The sequence below is a fragment of the Arachis ipaensis genome, chromosome B2, assembly GCF_059453495.1.
Source record: "Arachis ipaensis isolate K30076 ecotype BB chromosome B2, ASM5945349v1, whole genome shotgun sequence".
Lineage (NCBI taxonomy): Eukaryota > Viridiplantae > Streptophyta > Magnoliopsida > Fabales > Fabaceae > Arachis > Arachis ipaensis.
This window is the reverse complement of record NC_142437.1, coordinates 104,262,170-104,276,626: the sequence shown is the minus strand read 5'-3', so window position 1 is coordinate 104,276,626 and position 14,457 is coordinate 104,262,170. Positions and strand designations below refer to the sequence as shown.

Below are 14,457 nucleotides of genomic sequence, written 5' to 3'. Positions count from 1 at the left end.
TTTTGGCTACCATCAATCCAAGGTGAACCACTCTTTGTTCACTAAAGGCAGCTCTTCCTCTTTCACTACCATCTTAGTCTATGTCGATGATTTGGTACTGGCTGGTAATAATAAGGCTGAAATTCAACGTATGAAAACTTTGTTGGATGCTAAGTTTTGTATCAAGGATCTCAACGACCTTAAATACTTTCTTGGCTTTGAGATTGCTCGAAGTCAGCAGGCATCTTACTGTATTAGCGCAAGTATGCCTTGGATATTTTGAAGGAGTTTGGCCTCTCTGATGCCAAGCCAGTTTCTACAGCCATGAGCTACACTTCAATGCTGTCCAAGAGTTCTAGCACACTTCTTGCTGATTTGACTCCCTATCACCAATTCATAGGGAGGTTTTTGTACCTCACTAATACCAAGCGTGATATCAATTTCATAATGAACAAACTGAATTAGTACCTAGATTGCACGACCACAGATCATTTTAAGGCGGGCCTACACATCTTGAAATACATCAAGAATGCACCAGCGAGAGGCATATTGTTTGCTGCGAATTCTAACATGACATTGACAGGCTACTCTAATTCAGACGGCGGTACATGTGCGGACATACAAAGATCGGTCTCAAGATTTTGTTTCTTCTTTGGCTCGCCTCTGCTCTCTTAGAAAAGTAGAAAATAAACAACGGTTGCATGCACTTCTGCAGAGGCAGAATATAGAGCCTTGGCTTTGGCGACTTGTGTGAAAAGGTGGATAAGCTACATCCTCAAGGACTTTCAAGTGCCTTTGGACAAGCCAATCACGATTTTTTGCGACAACCATTCAGCTCTATACATTGCCTCTAATTTTTTCTTCCATGAACGTTTTAGGCATATTGAGATTCACTGTCATACTATGAGGGATAGATGTCAAGATGGTTCGCTAAAACTGTTGCCCATTTCCTCAGCCAAGTAGGTTGCGGATGTGTTGACCAAGAGTTTGGCTCCGAACATTTTTCGAAGTTTCATTCCAAGCTTGGACTGTTTGACATTCACAGTCAAGTTCAGGTCTTGTACCTTTATCAATGTGATTTTTACTTAAGGGGTGGGAATGGGTAGGGTAAGGTAGTTTTTGGATCCAACCATAATCTTATCCGCAGGTTGAGAATATCACAACCGAATATCACAACCTTAACCCTACCTATTCTTAACCCACATATTATTAAAAAGATGCAACATTATTATATAACTTGGTGATAATTTAAAATAGAACTTATTTTTATGTAAAAAAAGATATTAAATTATCAATTAATGATCTTCTCTTAGTGGATAAAGATCTTTTGTATTTAGTGAGGGATCATTTGTTCAACATCCACTTGAAACATATTTTTATATAAGTATATAACATGTATATATATAAGATGCGGGTTGGTCGAGTAAGATTGAGGCTCAATCCGCACCATATCCGACCCGACCGATACTACCCTACCCGCTGTGGATCGGGTTAGCAACCCTATCCGACCGAATTGGATCGGATTGGATACCCACAAATAGAGTGCATGTTACCACCCCTATTTTTACCCCTATAATAAAATCCATTTTCTGAAATTTCTTTTGCATTCACACCTATTAGCATACCGGAGATTCAACAAAAACATCCAACTCAAATTTTTTTCGAGACCTATTTAGTATATATTTATATTTTAATAAAAAAGAGGTATAAATACTAATAAAAGATATATTTTTTTATTATTTTTATTAATTTTATAATTATATATTTATTATTATATTTTTTTATTTTTTTTGTATAAAAAAATACAAATAAATTAAATTTTTATAATTTATTTTTTATATTTAAATTATCATCAAATAAAATATAAAAATATTATTTTCAATGTTCTGTCTTATTATTGCTCAATTGCTCCTAGTTTCCACGAGAATCTTCTGCTTCCTTAATTGCATTCAGTTCACCTCGGTTGTTAATACTTGAGAGTTGAAAAAAAAAAAATGTCTGTCTCATTTTTTTGAGCCACATATAAAATTGTGTAAGACCCGCGTGAAACGTTGAATGTTTAAATAAAGCCAAACTTTGAAAATAACTTTTTTAATAGAAAAATATTAATGACCAATATATTTTATTGAAACTAGTTTTATATTATTTGAATTTAAAATTTAATATTATTATTTAAAGTATTAAATAAATTTATTGGTCATATAATATTATTCTTTTTAAAACTAATCAAAATTCCAAAACCTTAATTTTTTACCTTTCATCCGGTTTTCTCTAGCTTTGAATACAAAATTATTTCTCCTAGAAGTAGACCAATGATGAAATTTCTAAATAATTTACATGAAAGTATCCCGTCTTATTCTTATACATTCAAATCCTATATGCTCAAAACAAATTCCATGATTTTCAGATTTGATTGCGGCATGCACTTTAAAAGGGTAAACAACAAAACCAAAATAAAATCGATATGAATAGTTTTTTAAAGTTTTGACTTGTGGTTATCAGAATTAAAAATTTTAATATAATTTTATATTAATTAATATTTAAATTTAATTTTTATATTAATATTTATTATAATATTTTTAATTTTTAAAAAATATTTTTAAATATATTTATTATTTATATTTATTAAAAATTATTTTTAATTTAATTTATTAAATATAAATATTATTTAAAAAATTAATTTTTAAAAATTAATTTTTATAAATTATTTTTAAAAAATAAAAATTTTAACAAACTAAACTTATGACGAATATAATATTACCAAAATAATTAGAGTATATAGTTAAGAGAATTTGATTTATTACTGCTTCTAGAATAGCATACAGGTATATTTTTTATCTTTAAAAATTTTAAAAAATTTTGGAAAATATTTTACGTATTTAAATTTATCTAATTCTATTCTTATTATTTAAAATATATTTCAAGAAATTTTAAAAATATTTTTAGTATTTAATTTGTTTTAATTTCATTTTTAATATTTTAAATACATTTTAATTATACTGCTGAATGGTGACAACCTTGGACTGCCATATCACACATCAGTAACACGTCAATCTATAATTTTGTATTTTTCAAATCAACTTAAAAGCCAATTTAATTATTGTCCCATATTAGAACAATCCAAAAAACATAAATACAAATATCAAATTACTTTTAAAACATTTGACATTGAAAAATAAAAAATTCAAAAATAATATTAACATTTATCCAAACCGTTTAGAATGAAAAAAGATATTTACCCAAATATTTTAATCTCTATATTGCTAGGTTTTTAAATAAATTTGTGAGAATGCTGGGTGAAATCCAATCTGTAACTACCCTGAATTGATAAGGTCCCAAAGATACATACACATATATTTCCACCGAATACACACAGAAACTACAAAATTTTGGGATTGTTTTAATTTCTTTACCTAATATTCCTAAACTTGATATATATACACAAGAAATCAATGAAAAACAGATTACGAACTAGTGAGATTTCCATGGTAAACACTGCAAATTAGTGCAAGAATTTGTCCAAGTATTTGAGCAGGCACCATCAATTCCATCACAACACTTGCAAACAACTCCAAGTGTAGAAAAAATCTTAGAGTACTCTGCAAATATAAAGTCAATAATATTATTGCAAATACCACACAAAATCCCAATAATTTGTGGCACCAGAGATAAAAAGAAATGTAAGAAATTGAAGAGTAGCTGTAATTACGATATTAACCTTGATGTGATACTAAGGAGAGTGCCCTTCCTTCTACAACTGATGAAGATCTCTCTCCATTTGAAACAATCAAGAGTAGCAGTAAGACCAAGATCACTGGTTTCTTATTGTTCATACCCATAATCATAATCATATACTTCAATTTGTTCTTGTTGGTGAGCTTCAAACAAAACCTGATGATGAGGTTCAAGAGCTATGAAGCATTGCGGTTTTGAGAACTTTTAAAGATTTTGAAAAAAGATGGGATATGTATTTGCCTAGAAAGTATCATGAGGCACATATGATTATATTGTAATATTTATTATATATAAAACCCAAAACTGAAATGGACTAATTAATAAATTAATAACAATGATAGTGACAGGGCCTAATTGGGTTCGGTTGTGACATTTTCCTTAGTATGTGCATGGTTTCTCTAGAAGAAAAGGGTGGCATATAAAGGTCTGAATTTAATTTAATTATTTTTAATTTGGATCTTATGAAATGTTGCGATGTTGGGTGGGGGTGGGCTTCTGGAAGGAACATAGAAATCATGCCACACGTTTCCCACACAGTTACGTCTCCCTTTGAGAGGAGATGACTGAGAAATTGGATATCACTTTCCTGCTTTAAAAGCCTTAAACCCTTTTTCTTTTTCGGCAATATTACATGACCGTTGGATCAATATTTGGGATTTGGCTAACAATATTTTATACTCATATTAATAAAAATTTATATAAATAAATTACATAATAAATATTTATATTTATTAAAATTTATGTACATAGATTAATATATTTTATATTTATATTCATTAAAATTTCAATATATAAATTAATAAAATTTATTTATTAAAGATAATTTAATATTTTTGTTGATTAAATATTAATTAAAATTGTTAAAAACTGTTGGTTCTGAAGATTTTTTATTTTTTTCTCTCAACTTTTTAAAACTTGAATTTTTTTCATTTGTAAATTAATAATATAAAAAAATTCCTTATAAACATTTATTATGTATTTTCATATAAAATATTATTAGTCTTATACTTTAAACAAAACAGATAATTAGATAACATAGTGGAAAAAAAAATGATATAGATTAGTACATCAAAATTACTTTTTCCCCAAAAAGAATCATTTTCCAATTATTAGAAACGAGGATTCTATTATATTATAAAAAAAGAAAATATCCTTTCGAGCATAGCCAAATTTATTGTTTTAACTAATATTTTAATAAGAAAATAAATTTTAGGTTGTTTATAATTTTATTAAATTTATAACTAAATTTTTACGTTATAAAATTTTGTACATAGATTTTTTAACTAAATTAAACTACTGTATTTTTTGTTAACTGGTGCGCAGAAATCGTGATCGGTCATTCCTTGGTAACGGCGCTAAAAACTTAATACGCACGTTCATAATTTTAGTTCTTTGTCACAACTTCGCACAACTAACCAGCAAGTGCACTGGGTCGTCCAACTAATAAACCTTACGTGAGTAAGGGTCGATCCCACGGAGATTGTCGGCTTGAAGCAAGCTATGGTCATCTTGCAAATATCAGTCAGGCAGATTCATATGGTTATGGATATTTGATAATTAAAATATAATTAAAATATAAAACAGGATAGAGATACTTATGTAATTCATTGGTGAGAATTTCAGATAAGCGTATAGAGATGCTTTTGTTCCTTCTAAATCTCTGCTTTTCTGCTGTCTTCATCCAATCATTCCTACTCCTTTCCATGGCAAGCTTATGTTGGGCATCACCGTTGTCAATGGCTACATCCCGTCCTCTCAGTGAAAATGGTCCAAAATGCGCTGTCACCGCACGGCTAATCATCTGTCAGTCCTCGATCATACTGGAATAGGATTCAGTAATCCTTTTGCGTCTGTCACTACGCCCAGCACTCACGAGTTTGAAGCTCGTCACAGCCATCCCTTCCCAGATCCTACTCGGAATATCACAGACAAGGTTTAGACTTTCCGGATCTCAAGAATGGCCGCCAATAATTCTAGCCTATACCACGAAGATTCTGATCGTGAATCAGAAGGCTAAGAGATATGCATTCAAGCTTGTTTGCATGTAGAACGGAAGTGTTTGTCAGGCACGCGTTCATAAGTGAGAATGATGATGAGCGTCACATAATCATCACATTCATCATGTTCTTGTGTGTGAATGAATATCTTAGAGAAGAAATAGGCTTGAATTGAATAGAAAAACAATAGTACTTTGCATTAATTCATGAGGAACAGCAGAGCTCCACACCTTAATCTATGGTGTGTAGAAACTCTACCGTTGAAAATACATAAGAACAAGGTCCAGGAATGGCCGAATGGCTAGCCTCCAAAACGTGATCAAAGGATCAAAAGATAATCCAAAGATTCCAAGATGTAAAAACAATAGTAAAAAGTTCTATTTATACTAAACTAGTTACTAGGGTTTATAGAGATAAGTAAATGATGTAGAAATCCACTTCCGGGCCCACTTGGTGTGTACTTGGCCTGAGCATTGAAGCTTTCACGTGTAGAGGTCTTTCTTGGAGTTAAACGCCAGTTTGTAACCTGTTTCTGGCGTTTAACTCTGCTTTGCAACCTGTTTCTGGCGTTTAACTCTAGAATAGGGCAGAGAGCTGGCGTTGAACGCCAGTTTGCGTCATCTAAACTCGGGCAAAGTATGGACTATTATATATTGATGGAAAGCCCTGGATGTCTACTTTCCAACGCAATTGAGAGCGTGCCATTTGGACTTCTGTAGCTCTAGAAAATCCACTTTGAGTGCAGGGAGGTTAGAATCCAACAGCATCTGCAGTCCTTCTTCAACCTCTGAATCTGATTTTTGCTCAAGTCCCTCAATTTCAGCCAGAAAATACCTGAAATCACAAAAAAACACACAAACTCATAGTAAAGTCCAGAAATGTGATTTTTATTTAAAAACTAATAAAAATATACTAAAAACTAACTAAATCATACTAAAAACTATGTAAAAACAATGCCAAAAAGCGTATCAATTATCCGCTCATCACAACACCAAACTTAAATTGTTGCTTGTCCCCAAGCAACTGAAAATCAAATAGGATAAAAAGAAGAGAATATACTATAAATTCTAAAATATCAATGAAACTTAGCTCCATTCAGATGAGCGGGACTAGTAGCTTTTTGCCTCTAGAATAGTTTTGGCATCTCAATTTATCCCTTGAAGTTCAGAATGATTGGTATCTATAGGAACTCAGAATTCAGATAGTGTTATTGATTCTCCTAGTTCAGTATGTTGATTCTTGAACACAGCTACTTTATGAGTCTTGGTCGTGGCCCTAAGCACTTTGTTTTCCAGTATTACCACCGGATACATAAATGTCACAGACACATAATTGGGTGAACCTTTTTAGATTGTGACTTAGCTTTGATAGAGTCCCCAATTAGAGGTGTCCAGGGTTCTTAAGCACACTCTTCTTATTGCTTTGGACCTCGACTTTAACCGCTTAGTCTCAAGTTTTCACTTGACACCTTCACGCCACAAGCACATGGTTAGGGACAGCTTGGTTTAGCCACTTAGGCCAGGATTTTATTCCTTTAGGCCCTCCTATCCACTGATGCTCAAAGCCTTGGATCCTTTTTATTACCCTTGCCTTTTGGTTTTAAGGGCTATTGCTTTTTGCTCTTGCCTTTTGGTTTAAAGAGCTTTTGGCTTTTTCTGGTTGCTTTTTCTTTTTCTTTTTTTTTTGCCATTTTTCTTTTCTTTTTTTTTTCGCAAGCTTTTGTATTCACTGCTTTTTCTTGCTTCAAGAATCATTTTTATGATTTTTCAGATCATCAAATAACATTTCTCCTTTTTCATCATTCTTTCAAGAGCCAACATATTTAACATTCATAAACAACAATTTCAAAAGACATATGCACTGTTCAAGCATTCATTCAGAGAACAGAAAGTATTATCACCACATCAAAATAATTAAACTAGTTTCAAGGATGAATTCGAATCATGTACTTCTTGTTCTTTTGTAATTAAAACATTTTTCATTTAAGAAAGGTGATGGATTCATAGGACATTCATAACTTTAAGGCATAGACACTTAAATACTAATGATCATGTAATAAGACACAAACATAAACATAAAGCATAGTAAACAAAAAACAGAGAAATAAGAACAAGGAGATTAAGGAACGGGTCCACCTTAGTGAGGGTGGCGTCTTCCTCTTCTTGAAGAACCAATGGTGCTCTTGAGCTCCTCTATGTCTCTTCCTTGCCTTTGTTGCTCCTCCCTCATAGCTCTTTGATCTTCTCTAATCTCATGGAGGATGATGGAGTGCTCTTGTTGAGGTCCATGATCTCTTGTTTGCTCCATCCTTTTCTTAGTGATGGGCTTGTCCTCTTCAATGAGGATGTCTCCCTCTATGTCAATTTTAGCCGAATTGCAGAGGTGGCAAATGAGGTGAGGAAAAGCTAACCTTGCCAAAGTGGAGGACTTGTCAGCCACCTTGTAGAGTTCTTGAGGTATAATCTCATGAACTTCCACTTCCTCCCCAATCATGATACTATGGATCATGATGGCCCGGTCTATAGTAACTTCAGACCGGTTGCTAGTAGGAATGATTGAGCGTTGAATAAACTCCAACCATCCTCTAGCTACAGGCTTAAGGTCCAGTCTTCTCAATTGAACCGGCTTGCCTCTTGAGTCAACTTTCCATCGAGCTCCTTCCACACATATGTCCATGAGGACTTGGTCCAACCTTTGATCAAAGTTGACCCTTCTAGTGTAGGGGCGTGCGTTTTCTTCCATCATTGGCAAGTTGAACGCCAGCCTTACATTTTTCGGACTGAAATCTAAGTATTTCCCCCGAACCATGGTAAGCCAATGCTTTGGATTCGGGTTCACACTTTGATCATGGTTCCTAGTGATCCATGCGTTTGCATAGAACTTTTGAACCATTAAGATCCCGACTTGTTGAATGGGGTTGGTAAGAACTTCCCAACCTCTTCTTCGGATCTCATGTCGGATCTCCGGATACTCATTCTTTTTGAGCTTGAAAGGAACCTCAGGGATCACTTTCTTCTTGGCCACAACTTCATAGAAGTGGTCTTGATGGACCTTTGAGATGAATCTCTCCATCTCCCATGACTCAGAGGTGGAAGCAATTGCCTTCCCTTTCCTCTTTCTTGAGGTTTCTTTGGCCTTAGGTGCCATTAATGGTTATGAAAAAATAAAAGGCAATGCTTTTACCACACCAAACTTAAAATATTTTCTCATCCCCGAGCAAAAGAAGAAAGAAAGAAGGAGAAGAGGAAGAAAATAGAGGAGATGGAGGGAGAAAGTGTATTCGGCCAAGGGGGAGAAGAAAAGGGTTGTGTTGTGTGAAAATGAAGAGGGGATGAGGGGTTTATATAGGAGTGGGAGGAGGTTTAGGGTTCGGCCACTAGGGTTGGGTTTGGGAGGGAAAAGAGTTTGAATTTTGGAGGTAGGTGGGGTTTTTGGGGAAGAGAGGATGGATGTGAGTGGTGAAGAGGTGATGTGGAAGAGTGATTGAGGTGATTGGTGAGGGGTATTTGTGGAAGAGAGTTATGAAAAGGTGTGAAGAGGAGAGAAGAAAATGTGGGGATCCTGTGGGGTCCACAGATCTAGTGGGGTCAAGGACTTAACATCCCTGCTCCAATTAGGCGTGTAAAACGCCCTTAGCATGCATGTCTGGCGTTAAATGCCAGCTTGTTGCTTTTTTTGGCGTTAAACGCCCAAATGTTGCTTGTTTCTGGCGTTTAATGCCATTTTCATGCTCTGTTCTGGCGTTAAACGCCAGTTTGGTGCTTGTTTCTGGCATTTAACGCCAGCTTGATGCTTCTTTCTGGTGTTAAACGCCAGTTTGATGCTTCTTACTGGCGTTTAAACGCCAGTAAGTTCTTCCTCCAGGGTGAGCTATTTTTAAAGCTGTTTTTCATTTTGTTTTTGATTTTTCAGTAGTTTTTGTGACTCCACATGATCATCAACCTAAAAAAGACATAAAATAACAATAGGAAATAAATAAATATAATTAAATAACATTGGGTTGCCTCCCAACAAGCACTTCTTTAACGTCAATAGCTTGACCGTGAGCTCTCATGGAGCCTCACAGATAATCAGAGCAAGGTTGGGACATCCCAACACCAAACTTAGAGTTTGAATGTGGGGGTTCAACACCAAACTTAGAGTTTGGTTGTGGCCTCCCAACACCAAACTTAGAGTTTGACTGTGGGGGCTTTGGTTGACTCTGCAGTAAGAGAAGCTTTTCATGCTTCCTCTCCATGGTTACAGAAGGAGATCCTTGAGTCTTAAACACAAGGTTGTCCTCATTCAGTTGAAGGACCAATTCTCCTCTATCCACATCAATTACAGCTCTTGTTGTGGCTAGGAAGGGTCTTCTAAGGATGATGGATTCATCCTCTTCCTTCCCAGTGTCTAGGATTATGAAATCAGCTGGGATGTAAAGGCCTTCAACCTTTACTAATACGTCCTCTACTTGTCCATAAGCCTGTTTTCTTGAGTTGTCTGCCATCTCTAATGAGATTCTGGCAGCTTGCACCTCAAAGATCCCAAGTTTCTCCATTACAGAGAGTGGCATTAAGTTTATGCCTGATCCCAGGTCACACAGAGCCTTCTCAAAGGTCATGGTGCCTATGTTACAGGGTATTAACAATTTACCAGGATCCTGTTTCTTTTGAGGTAGAGTTTGCTGAACCAAGGCATTTAGTTCCTTAATGAGCAATGGAGGTTCATCCTCCCAAGTCTCATTACCAAATAATTTGGCATTCAGCTTCATGATTGCTCCTAAATATTGAGCAACTTGCTCTTCAGCAATGTCTTCATCTTCTTCAGAAGATGAATAGTCATCTTCTTCAGAAGATGAATAGTCATCAGAGCTCATGAATGGTATAAGGAGGTTCAATGGAATCTCTATGGTCTCTAGATGAGCCTCGGATTCCTTTGGTTCCTCAAAGGGAAACTCTTTATTGGTCACTGAACGTCCTGATGAGCGGATAATTTATACGCTTTTTGGTATTATTTTTACATAGTTTTTAGTATGATTTGATTAGTTTTTAGTATATTTTTATTAGTTTTTAAATAAAAATTACATTTCTGGACTTTACTATGATTTTGTGTGTTTTTCTGTGATTTCAGGTATTTTCTGGCTGAAATTGAGGGACCTGAGCAAAAATCTGATCCAGAGGCTGAAAAAGGACTGCAGATGCTGTTGGATTCTGATCTCCCTGCACTCAAAGTGGATTTTCTAGAGTTACAGAAGTCCAAATGGCGCGCTCTTAATTGCGTTGGAAAGTAGACATCCAGGGCTTTCCAGCAATATATAATAGTCCATACTTTTCTTGAGGATAGACGATGTAAACTGGCGTTCAACGCTAGTTCCATGTTGCATTCTGGCGTTAAACGCCAGAAACAGGTTACAAGTTGGAGTTAAACGCCAGAAACAGGTTACAACCTGGCGTTTAACTCTAGAAACAGCCTAGGCATATGTAAAGCTCAAGTCTCAGCCCCAACACACACCAAGTGGGCCCCAGAAGTGGATTTCTGCACTATCTATCTCAGTTTACTCATTTTCTGTAAACCTAGGTTACTAGTTTAGTATTTAAACAACTTTTAGAGATTTATTTTGTACCTCATGACATTTTTAGATCTGAACTTTGTACTCTTTGACGGTATGAGTCTCTAAACTCCATTGTTGGGGGTGAGGAGCTCTGCTGTGTCTCGATGAATTAATGCAATTATTTCTGTTTTCTATTCAAACACGCTTGTTTCTATCTAATATGTTCATTCGCACTTCAATATGATGGATGTGATGATCCGTGACATTCATCATCATTCTCAACCTATGAATGCGTGACTGACAACCACCTCCGTTCTACCTTCGATTGAATGAGTATCTCTTGGATTCCTTAATCAGAATCTTCGTGGTATAAGCTAGAATCCATTGGCAGCATTCTTGAGAATCCAGAAAGTCTAAACTTTGTCTGTGGTATTCTGAGTAGGATTCAGGGATTAAATGACTGTGACAAGCTTCAAACTCACAAGGGTTGGGCGTAGTGACAGACGCAAAAGGATCAATGGATCCTATTCCAGCATGAGTGAGAACCGACAGATGATTAGCCGTGCGGTGACAGCGCACCTGGACCATTTTCACTGAGAGGACAGATGGCAGCCATTGACAGCGGTGATCCACCAACACACAGCATGCCATAGGAGGAACCTTGCGTGCGTGAAGAAGAAGACAGGGGGAAAGCAAAGATTCAGAAGACAAATCATCTCCAAAACTCCAACATATTCTCCATTACTGCATAAGAAGTATTTAATTCATGCTCTTTTATTTTTCGCAATCCAAACTGATAATTATAATTGATATCCTGACTAAGAATTACAAGATAACCAGAGATTGCTTCAAGTCAACAATCTCCGTGGGATTCGACTCTTACTCACGTAAGGTATTACTTGGACGACCCAGTGCACTTGCTGGTTAGTGGTACGATTTGTGAAAAGTGTGATTTACAATTCGTGCACCACGTCCCAGGAGGTCTTCCTCACTAGGATTCACGTCCTCCTCCTCCTCTCTGGGTTCGGCCACACCAAGTAAGGTAATGGCCTTGCACTCTCTTTTTGGATTCTCTTCTGTATTGCTTGGGAGAGTACTAGGAGGGGTTTCAGTGACTCTTTTACTCAGCTGGCCCACTTGTGCCTCCAAATTCCTAATGGAGGACCTTGTTTTATTCATCAAACTCACAGTGGCTTTAGATATATCAGAGACTATATTTGCTAAGCTAGATGGATTCTGCTCAGAATTCTCTGTCTGTTGCTGAGTGGATGATGGAAAAGGCTTGCTATTGCTAAACCTATTTCTTCTACCATTATTAAAGCCTTGTTGCGGCTTTTGTTGATCCTTCTATGAGAAATTTGGATGATTTCTCCATGAGGGATTATAGGTGTTTCCATAGGGTTCACCCATGTAATTCACCTCTGCTATTGCAGGGTTCTCAGGATCATAAGCTTCTTCTTCAGAAGATGCCTCTTGAGTACTGTTGGATGCAGCTTGCATTCCATTCAGACTCTGAGAAATTATATTGACTTGCTGAGTCAATATTTTGTTCTGAGCATCAATCTCAAGAACTCCCTTCCTCTGAGGCATCCCATTACTCACAGGATTCCTTTCAGAAGTGTACATGAACTGGTTATTTGCAACCATATCAATGAGTTCCTGAGCTTCTGCAAGCGTTTTCTTTAGGTGAATGGATCCACCTGCAGAATGGTCCAATGACATCTTTGATAATTCAGACAGACCATCATAGAATATATCCAGGATGGTCCATTTTGAAATCATGTCAGAAGGACACTTTTTGGTCAGTTGCTTGTATCTCTCCCAAGCTTCATAGAGGGATTCACCTTCCTTCTGTCTGAAGGTTTGAACATCCACTCTAAGCTTACTAAGCTTTTGAAGAGGAAAGAACTTGGCTAAGAAAGCCGTGACCAGCTTATCCCAAGAGTTCAGGCTATCTTTAGGTTGAGAGTCCAACCATATTCTAGCTCTGTCTCTTACAGCAAATGGGAAAAGCATAAGCCTATAGACGTCGGAGTCAACCCCATTGGTCTTAACAGTATCACAGATCTGCAAGAATTCAGTTAAGAACTGAAACGGATCTTCTGATGGAAGTCCATGAAACTTGCAGTTCTGTTGCATCAGAGAAACTAATTGAGGTTTAAGCTCAAAATTGTTTGCTCCTATGGCAGGGTTTGAGATGCTTCTTCCGTGTAAGTTGGAATTTGGTGCAGTAAAGTCACCAAGCATCTTCCTTGCATTGTTATTATTTTCGGCCATGTCTCCTTCTTTTTCGAAAATTTCTGTCAGATTTTCTCTAGAGAGTTGTGCTTTAGCTTCCCTTAGCTTCCTCTTCAGAGTCCTTTCAGGTTCAGGATCAGCTCCAACAAGAATGTTCTTATCCTTGTTCCTGCTCATATGAAAAAGAAGAGAATACAAAAGAAAATATGAAATCCTCTATGTCACGGTATAGAGATTCCTTATGTAAGTATAAGAAGAGAAGAATAGAAGAGGGAAAAGATAAGAATCCAAACACAGAGGGGAAGAGTGGGTTCGAATTCTTGAGTGAAAGAGAAGTGTTAGTAGATAAATAAATAATTAGAAGGAGGTGAGAGAGAAGAATTTTCGAAAATTAAATAAATTAAAATAAAAATATTTTTGTTTTTAATTTAAAATTAAGGTTAGAATTCGAAAATTAAAAAAAGGAAAAATTAAATTAAATTAAATTAAAATTTAAAACAATTAGTTAATCAAAAAGGAATTTTGAAAAAGAGGAAGGTGATTTTCGAAAATTAGAGAGAGAATTAGTTAGGTAGTTTTGAAAAAGATATGATTGAAACAAAAAGATAGGATTAGTTTGAAAAAGATTTGAAAATCAAATTTAAAAAGATAAGAGGTTAGAAAAGATTTTGAAATTGATTTTGAAAAAGATGTGATTGACATTTATTTTGAAAAAAAAAAGATTTGAAAAAGAAATTTAAAAAGATTTAATTTTTGAAATCAAAGTTGATTACTTGACTAACAAGAAACAAAAAGATATGATTTTAAAATTTAAAGATTGAACCTTTCTTAATAGGCAAGTAACAAACTTTAAAATTTTTGAATCAATCACATTAATTGTTAGTGAAGATTTTGAAATTATGAAACAAAATAAGAAAAAGATTTTTGAAAATCAATTTGAAATTTTCGAAAATATGAAAGAAAAAATGAAAAAGATTT

At 35.3% G+C, this 14,457-nt stretch overlaps 1 non-coding gene across 1 annotated transcript; it reads left to right on the top strand.

Moving 5' to 3' along the window:
- The first annotated feature begins 13,016 nt into the window (after positions 1 to 13,016).
- Positions 13,017 to 13,125, top strand: LOC148575086 (small nucleolar RNA R71). The gene has a single exon (XR_015905882.1). It is a non-coding gene; the product is annotated as a small nucleolar RNA R71 (small nucleolar RNA).
- Positions 13,126 to 14,457: the final 1,332 nt, after the last annotated feature.